Source organism: Peromyscus californicus, unplaced genomic scaffold (genome assembly GCF_007827085.1).
Source record: "Peromyscus californicus insignis strain IS unplaced genomic scaffold, ASM782708v3 Scaffold_8__1_contigs__length_139910024, whole genome shotgun sequence".
NCBI classification, from domain to species: Eukaryota; Metazoa; Chordata; class Mammalia; order Rodentia; family Cricetidae; genus Peromyscus; species Peromyscus californicus.
In genome coordinates this window covers 118,716,241-118,737,875 of record NW_026294606.1, presented here as the reverse complement: position 1 = coordinate 118,737,875, position 21,635 = coordinate 118,716,241, and the positions used below count along the sequence as shown (strand labels likewise).

At 45.4% G+C, this 21,635-nt stretch overlaps 1 non-coding gene across 1 annotated transcript; it reads right to left on the bottom strand.

The window, feature by feature from the left end:
* Positions 1-11,430: 11,430 nt before the first annotated feature.
* On the bottom strand, positions 11,431-11,537 carry LOC128104898 (U6 spliceosomal RNA). The gene has a single exon (XR_008216174.1). It is a non-coding gene; the product is annotated as a U6 spliceosomal RNA (small nuclear RNA).
* Positions 11,538-21,635: the final 10,098 nt, after the last annotated feature.

Sequence of the window (21,635 nt, the reverse complement as noted above, 5' to 3'; positions counted from 1 at the left end):
TGGGCAATTGTGCTCTAGGGAGCAACTGGCATAGAGAAATGGGTGTCAAAATGGGAATCTTCAAAAGATAGAGCAGATTCAAGTTTAAAGTCAATGACCTAATAAGTATTCACATCATCTATACAACAAAATAAAAATGCAATAACTTATGCAATTACAGTTTCTAAGAGAAGCTGTTCTAATTATTTGAACATCTTTAGATTCATTTATGTGTTTATTATTTGTTCATTTATCTTGTGATTATAAGCACCATACTTTGGTTGGATCTTAACATTCCTCCAAAAGTCAAAAGATTGAAGACTTAGTCCTCAAGTTGCTGCTGCTGGCAGTGGTGGAAATCCTGAAAGATGAGCCCTGATGAGAAGTTTGAGGTCATTGGAGGAATGTCCTTGAAGTTCCCTTCAAGGACATGGGGGCCTTAGCCTCTTCCTCTTGTTCTTTCAGTTCCTAGGCACAAGGAGGATGGTTTGCTCCATCAGGTACTCCAACCATGATGTACTGCTAGAAGCTCAGAGTAACAGGGTCAGTGTTCTATGGATAGAAACCTCCAAAGCTGTGAGCTCGGATAGATCTGTCCCCGTCATAAGCCGATCCTATCAGGTCTTTGTTATAGCAACCAAGCACTGACTAACACACCCTGTGCTCTGGTCACTGCTGTATAGGCCCAGTACCTACAACACTGCTGTCACTTACCAAATGATTGTTGGGTGAATACAGTCATATGTATTGGGAGTTTATGTATGCAAGTATTTTCAGCATTTTAAAAGTATGAAGATCCCAGAGCATCCCCAAGAAGGAATTTGCTGGGAAGTTTTATTTTATTTTATACCAAGGATAGAACCTAGAGCCTTGTGCATGCTAGTCAAGCATTCTAAGCCTGAGCTATATCTCAGCTCTTTGTATGTTTTTATTTTGAAACTAGATATTGCTAAATTGCCCAAGTTTTTATTTTGAAACTAGATATTGCTAAATTGCCCAAGTTGGACTTGAACTTGAGACCTTCCGAGCGCAGCCTGTCATGTAGCTGAGATTACAGGTATGTGTCACCACTTAGTCTACCACACTGTTTAACCAATGAGGAAACCGAATCAAAGAAGGGCTGCCCATCATGACCAGGGCTGCCCAGAGGCTGCCCAGTACAGCTGGGATGAAGGGACAGGCACTCACATGCTGAGAGCTGTCCATCATGGACTCCTCTACCCCCTACAAACTATTATTGTGGCTATATTTCTAAGGCAGGAACTAATAAACCAAGGGCCCCTGGAGCCAGGCTGGGCCTTGGAATCTCTTTTTCTCTTTTTGATACAAAGTAGGAACTCACCAAGAGCCTGTTGAGTCTATTATTAAAATTGTTATTTGTCTGAGAATAAAAACAGAAAGGCTGTTAAAGAGACCCTGTGAGCTAATGAAAAAGCAAGTCGTTATAAAGCTGGAGATCCTCTCACGGTTCCGTTTCTGTTTCCTTTCTTACATCGCTCGGCATTTATAGGTTCCTGTTTTCCCATATATAAAAATTGGAAATTTTTGTTTTATTACATCCTTTCACAAGGACCTTCAAGGGGCAAAATGTGCTAGAAGAGAATGCAAAACCATGTAAATATTTATAAAAGTAAACTGAGTTTACAAGTTCAGAGGGTTATTTTCTATGCATTATCTCTTTGTTCCCAGTGAGGAATGTCATCAGAAAAGCAATGGATTTTTAGCTCCACCAAAAGGAGCAGAGAGAGGCTGGTACTGCATCCTAGCCAAAGATGCCAGAGATAGAGCCAAGGCTGAAGCCAGCCTGTTTCTTCTAAGTCAAGGGCCCCAGTGGAGCAAGAGCCACTGGGGAAAATGGGCTGTAACTCCAGACAAGCTCTGTGTACTAGAGGACGGGTAGAGGACACAGTAAAGGCTGGTACCTGGCCAAGCACCCCTTCAAGTGAAGACCAGAGGAAAGGTTCCCCGTAACCTGGGGTAAGCTGAAAGTAAAGGAAGCAGGAGGATGTCTCAAGAGAGGGGCATGCCAGGTGATTCAAAGAACGTTCTAGAAATGGCCAAAAGTGCTATCCATGTCAGAGGAGAGAGGCTGGCAGAGAGGGGGAAAGAAAGGGAATCAGGATCTTGAACATCTTAAGGTACTTCGACTCTTTTTCCTCTGAATAATTGGAAGTACAAGAACTTTCCTTGGTGGATATAGAAAGTCCTGGGTTCAAATCCCCAAACAGCCTCTTTTTGTTTCTTAAGTTTGAATTACTCATTGGTCTGGCTGATTGGTGGCTAGAAAGAGGTCATACCTGAAAGGTCCAAGCCTAGCTTTTAAGTTTGACCCTCCCTAGTCTGCAACTCCTGCTGAGACCAGACTGAGCCAGAAGAGAAGAGAAAGCAGAGAAAGTGCCCCGCTGCCATGACACCATCTCCCTCATGAAGGGCAGGGCTTCCTTCTTCTTGATGAGTTGCTTGCTTTCAGTTTGAGACAGGGTCTTACATCCCAGGGTGGCCTCAAACTTGCTGTGTAGCAGAAGATATCCTTGAACTTCTGATCCTCCCTGATTCCATCTCCTGAGCGCTGGGCTTAGAGGGTACCTCACCACCAGGTTTACTGCCTGTGTTTACAGGAAGGATTTGCTCATTCTCCGTTCTTGGGCTGGGTGTAATTGGGGGACCAACATCTTGTTTGCAAGACTGACACTTTCTAGTTCTCGCATCATCTTTGAAGTTTCTCTTTGAGGCCTGTCCTCCCAGACTGGGAAGTCTTGTGTGACTAGATAATGGCTTTCCTGTATTACTCCGGCTGGCATTACCCAGCCTGACAAAGCTTCTCAGTCATCAATAAGGCTGGCTTTTGTGTTACTGCTATTGAAATCTATAGTCTAAGAAATGGATTCATTCACAAGGAAACAGACAGCTACTAACCAGTAGACGGGAGGCAACAAATAATCGCGTTTTAATACATTATTTATCGCCTGTTCAGTTCGAACATCTTTCTTGTGCAGCTCATCAGTTCAGCGACGCTGAAAGCCTCTTATTCACTGGCTGCTGTATCAATACAGACAACAAAGCCGTCCTGATACTACCGAGGCAGTCACTGATTACCTGAGAACTTTTTGGTGTTTGCCTTTAGTATTCTGTTTGGAGCATTCCTTTTCTGGGTCAAGTCATTTCACTGGTGGAAAACAACCTCCTTTCGGGCTCAAGCATGCACGGCATTCTATATGTTGAGAGGATGTGGGTTTGAACACGGGCATGTGTATGAACTCCCAGCATGCCGGGGAGACGAATGTGTTGCGTTGTTAACTGAGATGTGTGTGACTTGGCTTCTGCAAATGTTTCCTTTAGGGCTGAAACTCTCCAAGACCCAGCTAAGGCTTTGTGTCCCTGTAGCAGGGTTGTGTCCACCACAGCCATTTTCAAAGTGCTGGAGGCTGGCCTGGGGCCAAGCATCTCAGGCTTAGTAAAGGCCAGGGCTCTTTCCATTTGCCACGGTGGATGGTATGGGGCCATTACTGTGCTACAGTAGTCATGACTGCTGTTTATAGAGCTACCTGTCCTTAGCTGAGAAAAGACCCTTTTATGCATATGTAAATGTCTGTGCAATGTCAAAGATTTAAAAAACAAATTCTAAAATTACCTAGATTGCAGCTACAAAATGACGCCAGCAACAAGCATTGATCTCAGGTGGTTTAGACCTACAGGCTGTTTTGCTTTGTTCTTTCAGAGCAGTGAAAATTCATTATGAACACTTCTGCCTTGGAATCATTCACACTAACTCAGGAAATACTGTGTCTCTGGAGAAGTCAGGCTTGGCCACACTGGCTCATGGCCACAAGTGAGTGGATTTGAGTGACAGCTGTCACTTTGAGCGGACTTGAGCACTTCAGTTCTCCAATGTCCCTAAGGCTCCCTTTGGTTGTCACCTCCAGCCTGTTTCAGCCACTTAACGCTGTCTATCTGGCAATTACAGCATCTGTAATATTTATTTAATTTCTGGCTGGGTAAATCACGCACATGGAAAGTGCTGTAAGCAGCACACAGGGAGTATATGTATGTGGGAAAATGAGGTCAGCTTCTGCCTTGATCTGTGGTTTCCATAGATGGCCACTGTTACCAGTTTCTTAGGTCCCTTTCTAGTGAGCAATGCTAGGATTCCATACATTAGAGACACCACCAAAGACTCGGAGCTGATAAACACTTTCCATCAAGTGGCAGGATACAAAATCAATATACAAAACTCAGTAGCCTTCCTACATTCAATGCCAAACACTGAAAAAGAAATCAGAAATGATCCCTCCACAGTCACCACACACACAAATCAAATGCCTGGGAATAAAACAACCAAGGGAAAGAATGACATGTACAATGAAAATTTTAAGACACCGAAGAAAGAAATTGAGAAGGACACTAGAAAACAGAAAAACATCCCATGCTCATGGATTGGGAGAGTTCACAGTATGAAAATGACCAGCTTAGCTAAAGCAATAGACAGATCGAATGCCATCCCGAGCAAAGGTCCAAAGTCATTCCTGACAGACAGAAAAAACTATCCCAAAACTTATCAGGAGGTACACAAGACAAGAACAACCAATGCAGTCTGAACAAAGTAAATATGGCCAGAGGTAGGACCACACTGGATTCTAAACTATACCACGGAGCCATGATCATAAAGCAGCAAGATGCTCGAACAAAAAGAGACACAAGGGCAGATGGAATAAATGTGAGAAGCCAGTCATAAGCCCACATAATTACAGTCACCTCATTTTCACAAAGGTGCCTAAAATATACACTGGAGAAAAGCCAGCATCTTCAGCAAATGGTGGTGGGAACTGTACATCTTCAGTTCTGCCACGCGATGCTCTCTGGGGTCCAGCAGCCAGATGCTGACCAGCTCCGGGGAGCAGATTACACTTCCATCATGCCTGGCACAAGCTGTCACCTTGATGGGCTGGCTCAGCAGCATAGGTTAAAGGTTACAGGAAGCTCACTTTCTAGCCCAGCCCTTGGTGGTTTTAAAAATTCTAGATCTACAAGCAAAGCTAAATACAGAGAAATTAAGAAATAGCTCCACATTTGACCCAAGAATAAACCAACTGTGCCAAAATTTGGGTAATATCTGTATTCTGATTAGACTTGAGGTGTGTACCACAGGAGGGAATTTCACTGCTGGTACTGTGACCCTAGTCATGAATTCATGGTTTGGGAGGTCACAAGCCCCAGGCTGGACCCTACTGTTGTTATTTTGCTAAATGATCATGCTGGCCAGTGCCCTTCTGAACATCTATGTTTATACCCACAGACCCAAGTTGCTCTCAGCCTTGGTCAGTAGGCAGCAGTCCCTAGAAAGATACAGAGCTGGTCAAAGTGCTGAGATCAAGAGAGATACTGAGTGCCTGTCTTAGTTACAGTTTCCATTTCCATTGCTGTGAAGAGACCATGGCAGCTCTTATAAGGAATGCATTTAATTGAGGTGGCTCAGTTATAATTTCAGAGGTTCAGTCCAGTATCATCATGGCGGGGAGCATGGTGACATGCTGAAGAGGTAGCTGGGAGTCTTATATCTTGCACACAACAGGAAATTAACTGACACCCTGGGCAGTATCCTGAGCATAGGAAACCTCAAAACCCACCCCCCCCCCCCCAGTGACACACTTCCTCCAACAAGGCCATACCCACTCCAACAAAGCCACACCTCCTAATAGTGCCACTCCCTGTGAGATTATGGGGGCCGATTACATTCAAACTACCACATGGTCCATATCCACTGTGTGCACATGATAAGCAGTCAAGTTTTATGCCACAGACTAGCAGTGGTGGTACTTTCACAGGAAAGAAGACCTCTGGGGATGGACTAGCCTTTGGTAGCTCAATAGTCCTCACAGATACAAGTGGAGTGGAAATGCTACTTTGAATGTTCTCAACCCGGAGGAACAATGAAGGTTTGAGGTGACAGAATGACAGTTACCCTGAGTAATCCGTGCAAGGACTGTGCCCTGTAAATAGAATGTGTCAACAGAGTTGGGGGGTGTTAAAGAAATGTTTTATTAGCTATCTGGGCATCTATGAGTCCAGTCCAGTTGACACATCTAACCATCACAGACATTAAGCAACAGGAAGTAAGGACAAAGAACAAACAACAGCAGTTACTAACCTGGAAGGTTCTCAGGGTTCAGAGCTGAAGACTTGAAACCCGCAAGAACCAGAACTCTTAGGTCCACAGAAGAAGAGCATAGCACGCTACAGCTGTGATTTCCTTTGTCCTAGCTCACACACCCAAAATGTAATGGCTGAAGAATTGAGGTCTAATTATGGTCACTACCACCAAGGCCAGAGCTCAGAGAAGGTGGGCTTGCCCCATCCAGCTTTGAATAATGAGATATTCTTTAAAAGGGAGGTGGAGACCCTTTTTGGAAGGGAAATTCGCATGCTGGACAGAAGAAATAAACAGAAGTAAACATCTGGCCTCTTTATGCCATTGTCTTAACTGAAGTAAGCAGAGTTGCTGGGGAGGTCATTTCTACTCAAAAAATGAGGAGGAAGAGATTAAAAATACCCCAAAAGCATGAATGTATTTTATTGTTCACTATGCAAGCTTTACAACAGGTCCTTAGTCACATCAAAGGTACCCAGTTTGATTCATAAATAAAAATACAAATTGAAGTGAGACTGAACATCATATCTTCCTTGTCATTTTAGCAAATGTCCTCAGTGATTTCATCAAACACTAATCTAGTTGTTACTATGAAGGTGTTTTATAGACATGATTAAAAGACTGGCGCTTGACTTTAAGGCTGAGCTGGTGGGCCTGGTTTCATCAGGTGAAACGTCTGAAGAACAGAACTGAGGTTTCCAGGGGAAGAAAAAAAATCCACATGTAGACATCAGCCTCTGCCAGTGCCCAGGAATTTCCCACTCCTCCTCCCAGCCAGCCCTCCAGATGTGGGACTTGTCTAGTCAGTTCCTCCACTGAATAGGTAGTTCTTTACAAGAAAACTGTGTGTGTGTGTGTGTGTGTGTGTGTGTGTGTGTGTGTGTGTGTGTGTGTGTGTGTGTGTCGGTCTGTCTGTCTGTCTGTGTGTGTATGCTAGTTCTATTTCTCTGGTTGAACAGGGACTGACCTTATAATTAACTCCTTTTGCTGCTTGATAAGTAATAGAACACTGCTAAAGAACAATATTGAGGGGCTGGAGAGCTGGCTCAGCTGTTAAAAGCCCTGACTGCTCTTCTAGAGGACCTGGATTTGATTCCCAGCACCCACATAGCGCCTCACAACCATCTGTAACTCCAGTTCCAGAAGATTCAGAGCCCGTGAAGCCCTCTTCTGGCCTCTTTGGGCGCCAGGCATGCACATGGCACACAGACAAACACCCACACACATAAAATAAAAAGAATATTTTTTAAAAAACTTTAAAAAGAACTATGTTGAGAATGTCTTCCCACTCCCTGTGGGCTCTATGTTTACCAAGGGCTCTTCCTTCTAAAACTGGGAGCCCTGTCAGGATTAGCAGCAGGCTGTAAGATGGGCCTATAGGGTACTTGCCTCTGTGCCTTGCTAACCAGGCTTAGATTTGACAGTGGACCTGATATGTTCATAAACAATTGTTTGATGACTATAACAGCTTTACAAACAGAAAGAAGGGTCCTGGAGAATGAAGGAAGGTTGGGGATGGGCTGGAATTTTATCTTATCTCGGGTGTTCCTGTTGGGCAAAGAAAGACTAAGAAATCCCTTGGAGCTCTGAGAATCAGACAATTCCAGGCTTCAGGCTGGACACTGTAGAAGCCAAGGGTCACACCCCACTGCAGGACTCAGCGGGGCCCAGGACTTCACATCTTTAACAAGTCCCAGTGATGCTGATGGTGTGGGTGTGGGGATTGTACCCTCTACAGTGTTAGGACAACAACTGAAAAAGGGGAAGAGGCCGACAGTCCGTGGTTTATTAGGCTAAAGCAGGCCCACCTGAACCCCGCACTCCTCTGCATCTCGTCTCTGAACCTGGGGATTTGACATGAACTTCCGGAGGTGCCTGGCCACTCTGGGATGTGGTCAGAGGCTCCAGTGTCATCATCAGTTTGAAACTATTTTGAGGAAGACCCTTCTCAGTGTCCCTAGATTATAGTCAATGCTGTAAGACTCAATCTTACCATTTCCTAGCCAGACATCTTAGCAGATGATTGGACCTCTGTGCCCACAATTTCCTCATCTACAAAATGGGGACACCAAGAGTTAGCTACTTCCCGGACTGTAGTCCATGAACATGGTATGCATAAAGTGGTAGCTCACAGCAAGCAGGTGAATGAGTCAGGATCCCAGCAGGGGGGAAAAAGCAGTTCAGAGTGTACAAATGAGGAGGTTTCAATGCAGGAACTATGCACAGAGGGGTATAAAAATGTCCAGGTACCCAGAGAGGAAACTGTGCCTCTAGAGGCCAGAGGGATCTACAGCTTGTGGAGAGTACCACCCTGGAAGGAGCTGTAATCACAGAAGGGAGAAGGCACTGCCGGGGATTCTACATCAGTGCAGGATGGTGACAAAAAAGAATGCTGGCTTCTTTCTCTTCTTCCTCTGCTGCTGTTCTTCTGCAGGGTCTCTGAGTAGCTATAGCAGAGGGCAAGAGGACCAGCTACAGTGTGATCCAGTGTGCAGGAGTCTGCCTCCCACAGGGTAGAGCAGGAAAAAAAACCACACATCAAGGATGGAGCAGTGGTGAGTGGAGGGTCTGGAACACAGTGCTGGATAGGTGGGCAGTTGCTACTGGGTGAAGATATACACCAGTTTCTCCAAAGTTGCAATTTATGCTTGTGGTATTCTTTTCAGTCTTAAAGGTATTTCGTATCTCAGTGGACAATTGTGCCGACGCTCTCAAACACCATGTCATTTGGAGGATAAGTTCCATGAGCACTCTAGTCATTATCAGAGCGTGGGAAAATGTGTCCTGTGGTAGACGTGAGTCCTTTCTCCTTGCCCAGTGCAGCATTCTTGCCAGTGGCTTCTCCCTTAGAGCAGGAAGCGAGTTCCGTCATTTGGATATGACTCGCTGAAATTAGTGTTTGTTCTCTTGATCAGGTAGACGTTACATGGGTGTGTCGGGTGAGGAAAGACTCATCTAGCACACACCCAGAACAGCATGCATTTGTGATGTGTTGACTTTTTCTTATTTACCTCATGCAGCAATACATGTGTTTATTATTGTTAAGTCCCCAGGCCATATCCCTTTCAGAAGCAACCAGCCTGGCTGGGCCAAGAGCACAGAGGGAGGCTCTTTTCCTGGAGTGGTGTAGAAAAGCCTGGAAGCCTGGAGTCTCTCTGAAATGCTGTATCAAAGGCCCAGCCCAGCACACAGGGCAGCAGGTATATGAGGCCTGCCTGTGAGAATCCTCCAAGGAGGCTGCGAGGAGCCAAGGCACACTTAAGAGGAGCCAAGGCACACTTAAGCCTGTCTCCAAAGAACCCAAAGCTCATCCCAGACTTGCTTTATCTGTTTAGGAAACTCACTCCACACCTCACCTGTCTTTGCGCCTGCCGTCTAGGAGGGTCTTTGAAATTTATTCTCTCCTTTTAGCCTGCTGTATTTTTAATGTCTGAGTGAAAGAACAAAGGAAGGCGAACACCAGACAAGATCGTTTCATTCCTCCACGAGCTGCGGTGCAGCTCTGCTCAAGCTCAGCTAACATCAATGTTTTAAAATTCCGTCTTTGCTCGGGAACCGGTGCTGGGGTAGTCATCCACGCCAAAGTCAGGGCCCTGTTTTCTGCCTTTCATTTGGGGACATAAAAGGCCCCTGCATCAATCATTAACCATCTATTAACACTAGCGGCTCAGAGAGATTTTCCTGGTATGGTCAACCTCATTGGAAGAAATGCCTGCTGCCCAGCTGGCTATCCGTCCAGGTGATCCGCCCATACTGGCTGTTTGCAGCTTTGAAAGGGCTTGCTGACTCCTCTTTCATCTCTCCCTGAGTAATAGACACCTGGTAGACTGGCTCTCCTCCTCCCCCACCGTCAGCTTCCCCACCTGCCTCCTCAGACTTCTGGCTTTATGAACAGCTCGCATGAACACCGACACTATTGATTGTGTGCGAGTGGCATGCCGGGCTGTTAGACATCTACCTGGATGTGCAGGCTAGAAGGTAGGGCTGGTTCATCGACATGCATCAGAGCAGGGAGGGTCTTGGAGGTCTCTGCTTGGTGTTCCTGACTGTTGAACTTAATTGGTTTGGGTTTGAAGCAAAACCAGTCAGCACGAAGAGGTTTAGCAAGTCAATCAGAGCCTGCTTTGGAAAAGGCTCTGGAAGTTCTGCAAGACCTAAAGAGTTCTGGTCTACATTTTCCTTTCCTCTGTCTGTGATAAAATACACATAGCACTAATTTAACCATTGTGACCACTCTTAAAGATTTAGTGCTCAGAGGCATTAAAGCAGATCCAGGGCATTGTAGCACAGACACCCACAGCTTTTATGGGTCTTCTTAACTTAAAACTCTCTATGCATCCTTAATCAACAAATCTCCCTGTCTCCACCCTCGAAGTCCTGGAAACCACTGTTTGACCTCTGTCTGAGTTTAACTGCTAACTTCATATATGTGAAGTTACACAGTATCTGTCCTGTGACTGGCTCCTTCCAATGTGCATGCCAACGTTTCTAATTTCTTTTACCACACTTTGCACATCCCCTCACTTACCCATGGATGTCCCACTGTCTCTCACTTTGGGCGATTATGAATGGTGCTACCCTAAACATGTGTGCATAGATAGCCCTCCAGAATCTCTGCTCCTGATTGTCTGGGTTAGGAACCCAGAGGTAAAATACCAGAACACTTGTCAGTCCTGTGCTTAGAATTTTCAGGCTCTATTGTTCTGCTTTCCACACCAGCTATCCTGTGCCATATCTGCCCCCCAGTGCTACCCAGAAGGTCCAAGTTCTGTGGGGATTACTGAAGCGCCAAGGCTCCCTTCCATGTGGCCCCCGCAGGGAGGGGAAGACAATAGGCACCTTAATGAGATGCTTAGCTGAACTCACCCCACAGCTGTATGTGATTGCTATCTTGGAGTTCTGTGGCATTTCTTTCAAAGTAGAATCTCATCCTTGTTCAGTTGGTCCCTCCCTAGGGTCCTCCATGTTCCTTCTGCTGCAGGGTGTCCTGACGTTTCCTTCCTTCAGAAGTGAAGTGAGATTCCGTGGTAGGTGTACATGCCATGTGGTCATGTGTGGTGTGTCAGTGTGTTTATCATGGACTAGGGTTGCTTCTGCCTTCTAGATAATGTAAATAATGTTGCTAACAATGTAGGTTTATAAATATCTTCTCTGGTTCCTGTTTTCAATTCCTCTGGACCCACTGGCATGTGGGAGTGAAGTTTCTGTATCTTAGGGTCAGTCACTTTTTTTGTTTTGTTTTGTCTTGTTTTTTTGTTTTTGTTTTTTGTCTTTTTGTTTTTTTTAATGAAAATAAGCTTTATTACAAAAATATGGAACGCTTCACGAATTTGCGTGTCATCCTTGCACAGGGGCCATGCTCATCTTCTCTGTATCGTTCCAATTTTAGTATATGTGCTGCCGAAGCGAGCACTTGTTTTTTGTTGTTGTTGTTGTTGTTGTTTTTTTTGAGGACCTTACCATTTTTTTCCCCAGGGGCTGTGTCGTTTAACATTCTATCAGCAATGCACAGGGCTCTTGTTCATTATTAACGTCTTGCCAACAATTGCCACCTTTTCCTGTTATCGTCGTTGTTTTCATTTTAGTATTGACTTTGCTACTAAGTCATCAAATGGCCTTCAGCCAGCGAGGAAGTCACTGCCCTCTGACCATTTTTCCTGCCTGGAGGTGACACAGCTGATCTCCTCTGACTGTGAGCTAAGTTGCTGCCCACGATGTCTTCACCGCAGCTTTCCGCCAGCTCTGTCTCACTCTCTGCCCGATTCCTCACCTTGCAGAGGGGAACAATGGATTCCTCTCCTCTCTCTCAGAGAGCTGCTGTGCTAGCCAAAGGTGTTGAGGATGAGGGGTAAGGAAGGAAGCTCAAGGACTGGGCAACTATGGAATGAGAAGATGCAGGGTGGTGAGATAAAGCAGGTCTTTGGTCCCAAATCTGATGGATTCCTCCTCCCGCCGATCTTTGGAGCTGGCTGTGGCAGCACTTATACTGGTTCTTAACTCGTTACACAGCTGAGCTTCAGGAGAGAATAATCCACCTAGCCAAGGACTGGGCACCCACCTGCTCAAGAAATAATTGTGGAATAAATAACTTAGCGGAATGAGGGAAGAGATAAGAGTGGCGAGTAATGGACGAACGCTCACGTGAAGTTAAGCTTTGAGAATAGAAAATGTTATCTCTACCACTTGCTGATTCTTCTGTCTCATTTTATGTCACCAGCAACTCCTAATTCTTTTTCCTGCTTTCTTTTTCTTTTTTTTCCTTTGACTTTTCGTTTTAATTACTAAGGCACCGATAAAATAAATATGCTAAAAGCAATAGTTTAAATTGCAACCCTGCCAATGAGATAGGATTAAAGCACACATTTGTTCCAGTTTGGAAAACTGTCTACACTATCTAATTCCAAACACAATTTCCCCTGAGTACAGCAACTACTTTGTTTATGTACGTGATGACTGTTGCTTTTAAAGCTAAAGGTGTTTACATTCATTGATTTGTTCGTCAAATATTATTGAGAACCTACTGATCATCAGGCACTATATGTTCTGGGAGTTAGAAAAGCAAGTAAGTCATGTACATTAGTCAGAAGAGGTTGTGTCACGCTGCAGTAACAAGCATGCTCAGAAGTGTAAAACAGTGTGTTGGTTTCTCTTTTTACTGTGTGTCCACCACTGGCCAGCAGGGGGCTCTGCAACCCGATTTCTTCAGAGACTGGTGTTTAATGGGTGCTTCTGCGTTTCTGCAACAGTGGAGAAAGGAGGTAGGAAATCATGCACTCATTCATTAAGCTTCATCCTGGAAGTAATGTATCACTTTTGCTTACATCCCATCACCCATTTTAAAGCGGATTGAGAAGTACCTACCATGTGCTGGAGGGAAGGAAGAACTGGGGTGTTTGTCCAGTGCGTGACTGATACCCCCCATTCATTCTTTGTCCCCTGGGAGGACATACCTAAATCACTAGCTCAATAGCACTGTGAAACTCAACAACTGGTCTGACAGAGGAGACAGCTAGGGAATGACTAACAGCTCAGTACTGTGTGCAGCGTGGCTGTGCTAGGCTATGGGGTGATTCATGTCCTGGTTGGGATGGCATGAGATAGCGTCACACTACACAGAACAGCATGCAATTTGAAACTTGGAATTTTTTTTTTTTACTGGAATTTTCCAATTCATATTCTGGGATCTCATTTAACCATGGGTAATTGAAAACTTTGAAAATAACTCCCTAGATAAGGGATTACTAATATATTTCCAAGAGGGGAAGATGGTCATCACAAGCAATAGAAAAGTGTGGGAAAACATGCCTTGCCCAGGCACATAGACAAGACATCCAGTTTGGTCAAACAGGCTTTTCTCACACACAGGGGCACTCCTGGCTGTGCACGTGTCCAGGTATACTCACCACTGCCGTCATATTGCTTCCGGTCTTCTAGAACATACTCCCCAGCCACTGTCTTCTGTCCATCTGAATCCAAAGCTTCTTGGGTCCCCACTGAATTCATCCATGTGCACCGTCGGTGGTGTCCAGAGCTTCGGGGTGTCAGAGCAGACAGGGTCCCAAGGCTCCCAACTGATCCAACTGTTAGCACTTTAGATGCTAGATTCAGAGGGTCCAAACAGAGCACAGAAGAAAGTCCAAAGTGATGGCAACACGACCAAACCCCAGCACTTAGGGAGCTAAGGCAGGGGGATTGTGAATTTGATACCAGCCTGGGCTATGTAGTAACACCCTGTCTCGAAAGAGAAGGTACAAGATGGGGCCGGGGGAGATCAGAGCCAGGACAGCAGTGTGCTCAAGGCATGTGGGGGATTGAATGGTAGCCACACACACACACACCCTTCAAGTCTACCTACAGTCTGGAAGGGGACTGCCTTATTTGATCATTTCAAGATAAAATGATCCTGGACTTAAGGCGGGACCATAATTGTGATAGATGACTGGGATCTTCAGCTTTCCAGCAGCTCCAGAGGGAAACTGAAGCATAGGTTAGACCAAATGCTCCTCCTCCTCTCACTCCTCAGGCCTGCATCCCTTCTCTTTAATTTCTTGTCCGGGAAGGGCCTGGGAACCCGGTGAGAGCTGAATCGTGTGAGGAGGATGTTGTCTCTCTCCCCTCATTCCCTCCAAGCTACCTTTCCCTCCCACTTCTCCCTCGCGTCTCCCTGTTTGTGATTCCTCGCTGCCTTCTTTAACTATCAGAACCTTTGCCAAAACCCACACTTAGCTGCTGAAAGCTCCTTGCCCGGTCGCCTCTGAAGTTAATGGTGGAGTCTTTGAAAATGACCCGAGAAGCAAATCATAAGCAGCAGAGGACACGAAACTACCTCAAGTCCATCTGTCGGAGTGCGAGCCACCTCCAAACTTCCATCCCCATGTAAAACAGAAGATGTGATTTATAATTTATAGAGCGCCGGATAGCCCTGATTGAAGCAATCCACTTTGATGAAGAGTTGGTTTCATGCTAGTGTAGTGGAACACCACTCCAAATCAGAGAATATTTAGAACTCCAACTCCTCTCGCTCTGACTTTGAAGTAGAGAGATTTGTATTTTATGTGCTTCTCTGAACGAGAAAAAAAGAGAGAAAAGAAAGAAAAATGTGTGTACACTCCAACACGCATGTGGTAGAAATATGAAAACATTTACATGTGTATCAGCACCAAAATGTAATTACTGCATTAGGCACTGAAAATATTTATAGACTCATATCTCATGTGGAAGACCTGGTTCCAATAATTCTCAGAAAATTGTGAAATTCAGACTTTGTTTTCTTGGGACTAACTTAATTTATTTGAAATTGACAACACATGAAGGACAAAAATCAAAGACCATCAACTTTCCACCACCCCAACTAATGACCTAATAAAGTCGTGCGTATATATCGTGTCTATATATGTAGGTGAACATGGTCATGGGGAAAGAAGGAATGAGGTAGTTTTCTCATCATTGTCACGGAAGAACTGGAAAGCTGCAACTTCAAGGAGAAATTGTTTTTGGGGAGCTCAGTTTCATGGTAGGGTGAGAGGTCTTGTCCATGGTGGTGAGAGTGTGATTTGCTCACATCTTGGTGAACCAGGAAGCAGCCAGAACACACAAGGAAACTGGGGGCTCCCCCACCCAAGCAACCCATTCCCTTCAGCCAGGTTCCACCTCCTAAAGGTTCTCCAATCTTCAAAAACAGCATCACCTATGGGGTACAAAGTATTCAAGCATGTGAGCCTGTAGGAGGCATTCTACACTCAAACCTAACAGTTAGCCTCTGGCCTCCATAGGCTCCAGGCCATCTCATAGTATGTAATATATTTAATCTAACTTTGAAAGTCCCCAAAGTGGCTTCACAGTTTTAAGCTATGAGCCCCTGTAAGATAACAAGAAAATTTCATACTCCCACGGCACAGAGGAAACTTTTACATCCCAATCCAGAGGAATGGGGCACAGGGAGAAAAGGTCAGCCCAAGACCAAACCCCAGCCGAGCAAACACCACTGCAACTCTGCCTACAGCATTTGGGCCTCTGGTGGCATCGTCTGGTCTTCAGAAGGCTTAGGTATAGTTCTCTCTTGAACCAGCTCCACTCAGTGCTTTCATCTTTTCTCAGCAGAAGTTCCGTGTTCGTGACACCTCTTATGTCTCCATTGCAACTTGGGCCTCACTTTCAGGGTTATAGGCAAGGGTCCCTCATGTTTGCAAAGGATCCCACCCTGCTATATACATAGTGCTTGTTCTCATCAGCTTAGTTTCCAGATCCTCAGTACAAGGCTTCACGACCTCATAACTCCTTCATTCTGTGTGCCTACAAACCCAGCAGCACAAGGATGGTGCTCACCTCACCTCACAGAAGATGTAGACACCTCTACTTGGGCCAGTACTACAGCGGCATAGGCTGAACCTTGGAAAACATTGCCCCAGGCAGCTGTGTTCCACGAGGACACCCCTAGGTACTCTAATTTTTCCAGGCACTCTTCTTTCAAAGGAATATTTTCATATGAGGTGTCAGTTTCATGGACCTTTGATGGGTGGCTCTTTCCCTCATGGTACTTTTCCACTAGTCCCCAGTTGGGGTACACTATCAGGCACTAATGTCTGGAACAGCTACAGTTGTTTTGTCTGCAACCACCCCATCTTCAACTTTCGAAGAGCTGGATTCAAGCTCTTCGCCTCTCCACTTTCTGCTCAGAATTCTTGCTGTAACCTTGGATAAAAGCAGTGAGCAACAACCTTCCAACAGCCTGAATGTTCCACTGTCTTGAAATCACTCTGCCAAATAAATTAGTCCATTAGTTTTAAATTCAGCCTCATTCAGATGTTCAGAACCCAGCCATATGTTCTGAAAATATATATAGCCATAACCACTTTCTAAAGTTTCCACAGCCTCTCCAAATGGTGCCACAGTCCGAGACCCAAGTGTTCAGACACAGGAGCCTATGAGGGGTATTTTACACTCAAACAGAACAGTGTGTTTGGGGGCAGGATTGGGAAGGGCAAAAGAACAATAAATTGCTTTTTGGAAGGTAATTCCTCCCATGTTTGAGAAAATACATACTATAGTACAGTTAAAATATCAACCAAAGAAAATCTCTCCATTATTTCTCCTAGTGACAAAATCCACCAATTTGTCAATCCCATAATCAATAACTGGTGTCCATTGAGCCCCCATGTACTAGGTAGGTGCCAACCAGAGACTCCAAGGTGCTAAATCAAGCCAGACAAGTGGTGCCTACTCTCATGGAATATACATGGGGTTGAAGGATCAAGCAATAAACAATCAACAACTATATAATACCTTTATCAAAACTATAACAAACAATAATGAAAGCAGGGCATGAAACTAGGAAAGCAGGATTATATTTTCAACAGAGGAGACTTTTCCAGAAGGATGACTTATGAGCAGTTATTTGAGTAAACTGAGGAAGGAGACTGTCAAGACTCAGGAAAAGAGAACTCCAGATAGCAAGTGTAAGGACCTGAGGCTGGAGCAGGTTTGAACCAGAAGAGCAGGAAGGCCAATGTTATCAGACTGAATGAGGCTTAAAAGGAAGACATAAAGATGAAGCCAAGGATGGGGCAAAGCAAGCCCCATGGGGAGCAACAGAGACAATGTTGTGGCTTGAATATGAAATACCCTCCACAAGACCATGTATTGGGGCCCTGGTCGCCAGCTGGTGGCCTTTGGGAACATGATTAGATCCCAAGGGCTCTGGCCTAATGAATGGATTCACCCTTTAAAGGGTTCATAATGTGATGTCTTTGTTGGAGGTGTAGGAGGTAGGTCTACTTGGAAGAAGTAGTTTGCTGGGATATATCTCAAAATGCCCCATCTTGTTCCCAGGCCCTCCCCTTTCTGTTCTAAGTTGGCCATAAGATGTCAATCAGCTCTGCTCCACCCACATGCTCCTGCCTCATGCTCTGCCTAAGACAGTGGAGGATTGTGGGTGAAACCTCTAAACCGCAATGGAAGGTGGACTCTTCCTCCCTGAAGTGGTCTTGTCACAGACATGTGTAGTCCTCTTCCTCCATTAACCTCAGATGAGTTCAGCTTGCTGAGATGCTGGTTCAATACCCCCATGCTGAGGATCTGTGATGCCCACAGGTCTGTGGGTAGGAGGCTGTGGGAGAAGAAGTGACGGCCCTGGAGTGATTGTGGAGTGACAAAGGATGCCATGGGCACTGCAAGATGGTGCAGTTCAAATAGCTGACTCTGTTTTGAACTAACCAGAGTTAAGCTAAGCGTCTGATTTGAGCTGATAGAAATGGTGGAAGGACTGGAGAAAAGGTAATTAATAAACAAATGAACTAATTTTCTGTGTGTGGTACTGGAGTTTATATCCAGAGCCTTGTATGTGTTAGGCAAGCCTTGTTGTACTCTGCAGACCTACAGAGTAATTCTCGCTGTATACACAGATTGGACTCAAACTCACAGTCCACCTGCCTCAGCTTTCAAATTTCTGGAGCTACATGAATGTACCACCATAGCTAGCTTTAGTTCACTAATACGGTGGTTTGAATAAGAGTGCCCCCATGGGCTCGTATATTTGAATGCTTAGTCACCAGGGTGTGGCACTATTTGAAAGGATTAGAAGGATTAGGAGGTGTGGCCTTGTTGGAAGAGTGTCAGTGGGGGTGGGCTTTGAGGCTTCAAAAGTCCGCGTTGGACCCAGTGCCTCTCTCTGTCTGTGAATTAGAATGTAGCTCTCAGCTCCTGCTCCAGCACCATGTCTGCCTGCATGCCACCATGATGATAATGGACTAAACCTCTGGAACTGTAAGCCAGCCTCCAGTTAAATTCTTTCTCCTATAATAGAGAAAACATGTCATGGTCATGGTGTCCCTTCACAGCAATAGAAAAGTGACTAGGACAGCTAATAAGAGCGAAGATTCCAACGTGCTGTATGAACATCAGGCTGTGAGAACAAAGCTGAGCAGAGAGCAAGACCAGGCATCTGCCCTTGCGAGCTTGTAGCCAGTATTTCCTGCAAAAACGTGCAGTTCTTACTGCAGGGAGAATTGTTCAGGAGGCTCGTGTGTGCTTGCAGGAGACTTTGTGGACAAAGAGATGGCCAACTAAGAGCTGAAGAAACATTGGGATCACTGTGAGAAGGTGATGGGGTGGGCTAGAGAGAATGCAACTGCAAAGATCGTATGACTCAAGGACTTAGAAGACAGTCCTGGATGGGTGGTTCCCAGGCCCAGCCACCTCCAGGGAACATGAAGGACATGAGACTGGGGTTCGAGAACTAGTAAAAGTTGTTGGCTTGAGGAGAAGGCAATGGCACAGAGTTGTTGGGACCTGAGAGTGAATTAGGAGATAGCACACAGGCACTTCTGCTGAAAACTGATGGAGTAGAGGAACTGATGGTGGGGGTGTTAGGACTGGAAGAGAAAAACATGGCCATGCTCAAGACATAGATTTAAGAAGCTTGTTTCTGATAGGTGTGCTCATGTGACTTGTTTCAGCCAACGAATTGTGAGCAGAAGTTTGGGGTAGAGGCTTTAAGGGGTGGTGGGTGACTAGTTCTGATATTTGTCTATCATGTCAAATTCTGGCTGTTTACTCATCTTAGGTTTCTGTGTGGGAGAGCCCCAGAGCAGAGCCCAGATGACCTACTGGATCTAGAACATGAGGCAGAATCATCAGAAACCCCTGAGATGGTGCAAGGGTTTGTCTGCGCACCAGAATCAAACCTGTCCTACAGAGACAAGAGGGGAAAGGATGTAGCTGGGGAAAAAAGACATGGGAGGTAATTGTCCAGAGTTGACTTCCAGCTCTCCAGTACAGCTGAGCCTCACTAGTGAGCCTCCCGCTCCCAATTCCAACCGATGCTTTTCAGCTCGAAGCCAAGGAAAGTGAGAATGCCCTCTGCAAGCGTGATATTGAATGGCAGTGAAGTACTTGAAAGAGGAAGCATGCTCTGCAAGGGCTCCACATTGTTATTCAGCACAGATGTCTGCATGCACTTGACATAAAAAGATTCAATTAAGCTGCCTGGCCACTGTTTCATGATACAACCATCAGACTTGTTCTAAAGGGTCAAAGCATGATGAGAATATTTAACTCCTGGTGGGAGCAGAGAGTAATTGGAGCAAGCTGGAAGATGTTTCAGGATCTGAAGGATGTGGTGATCATTTAGCAGAGGGGCTCGTGGGCAAGACTGGCCATAGGGGAATAATGACTGAATGTGTTTGTCAAAGGAGCCTAGGGCCATTGAACCCTCCGCAAGGACAGACTGGAAAGCTCAGAAAGCCCAGTTGCGCGTGTGTGGGCACTGAGCCTGAGAAAACTCATGTGGGTACCACTAGCTAAGATAATATTAGAATTTAGGAGGATCAGAGTTCAAAGCCAGCCTGAGCTATATAAGATGACAACAAAATAGACAGACACATCCAGCCCCTGCCTCCCACCCCAGCACACACACACACACACACACACACACACACACACACACACACACACACACACACACACACGCACACCATTAGCATTCCTTGTACATCAGTATTGCAGATGAAAATGTTAGTTGGGTATGCACGCCTTTAATCCCGGCACTCAGGAGGCAGAGGCAGGCAGATCTCTGAGTTCGAAGCCAGCCTGGTCTACAGAGCAAGTCCCAGGACAGCCAGGACTACACAGAGAAACCATGTCTCAACGCCTCCTTCTCCCCCACCCAAAAAAGTGTTGTAGGTCTGGGAAGCTGAGCTGGAAGCGGAGAGCCCTCTGACTCAGCATTATCATCCTCTACTTCCTGTTTTCACTGGACTATGGCACTCAGTCAATGCTGGATGCCCTGATTACCAGAATGAAGGTGAAAAAAATAATATAGAGAAGAAGAAGAAGAATGCTTGCTTTAGGTGTCAGAGACAGGGATGATAGGCAAATGTCCTCAGGTGACAGGTAAGTATGCCAGGCCTAAGGACCTACCTGCAGCTGGAGGCTATAGGAAGTGGAGTTGCCTTTTGCTCATACTAGTATTGACATGTTCAAAATGATATGTGGTTGATGTGTTCATTTACTTATTTATTTTTGCCATACTGTAGGGGTGGGGGAGGGGGTTGTCAAACTCAGGGCATGGTGTATACCAGGTAAGGCCTCTACCACCGAGCTACATCTCCAGCCCTAAAAGGAAAGTGGGCTCTGGAGCAGGGAGGCTTGGGGAGGGGACATAATCAAAGGAGTCTCATCTAAGTCACCCTGAGGACCTGGCTAGCAGAAGCACAGAGCACTCCTGCTCTGTTCACTGCAGGACTCCACACTTTCCTGTCTACTTCCCATCATGCATTTCCATACTCAATTTCAATTTCATATTGCTTTGGAGCAGCGGTTCTCAACCTTCCTAATGCTGTGACTCTCTAACACAGTTCCTCATGTTGTGATGACCACCATTCATAAAATTACTTTCATTGCTACTTCATAACTGTAATTTTGCTACTGTTATGAATCGTAATGTAAATATCAGTGTTTTCTGATGGTCTTAGACGACCCCTATGAAAGGGTCATTCAACCCCCAAATGGGTTGTAACCTACAAGATGAGGACTGCTGCTCTAGACAATTCTGTTTATTCTTCACATCCTCTGGACTTCTGGAAGAGGACTTGGAGGGGCTGCCACTTTGGCCCTGACCTGCTCTTGCAGTGAGTCAAGTCCTGGAGGCAATATGGGGATTGTCCAGCCATATCCCCAATCTTCTGAGAGCCCCACTTAGCACAGGGAAACATCAATGTCCCAGCTACCATCCATGTGAGGATACAGAGCTCAACCCTGAGGCACATCTCCATGTTCTCTTCTCCTTTCTCCAAGCCTACTTGGAAAAATATTTCTAGAAACTATGTGCCTCTTCCTGGTCTTCCTGGTCACTCATGCCAAAAGCAACATGGAGACTTATTATTAATTATAAAAACTTGGCCTTAGCTTAGGCTTGTTTCTAACTAGCTCTTATAACTTAAATTAACCCATATTTTTAAATCTACATTCTTCCATGCACTGTTACCTCAGCTCCATTTTGCCCATCCTAATTCCT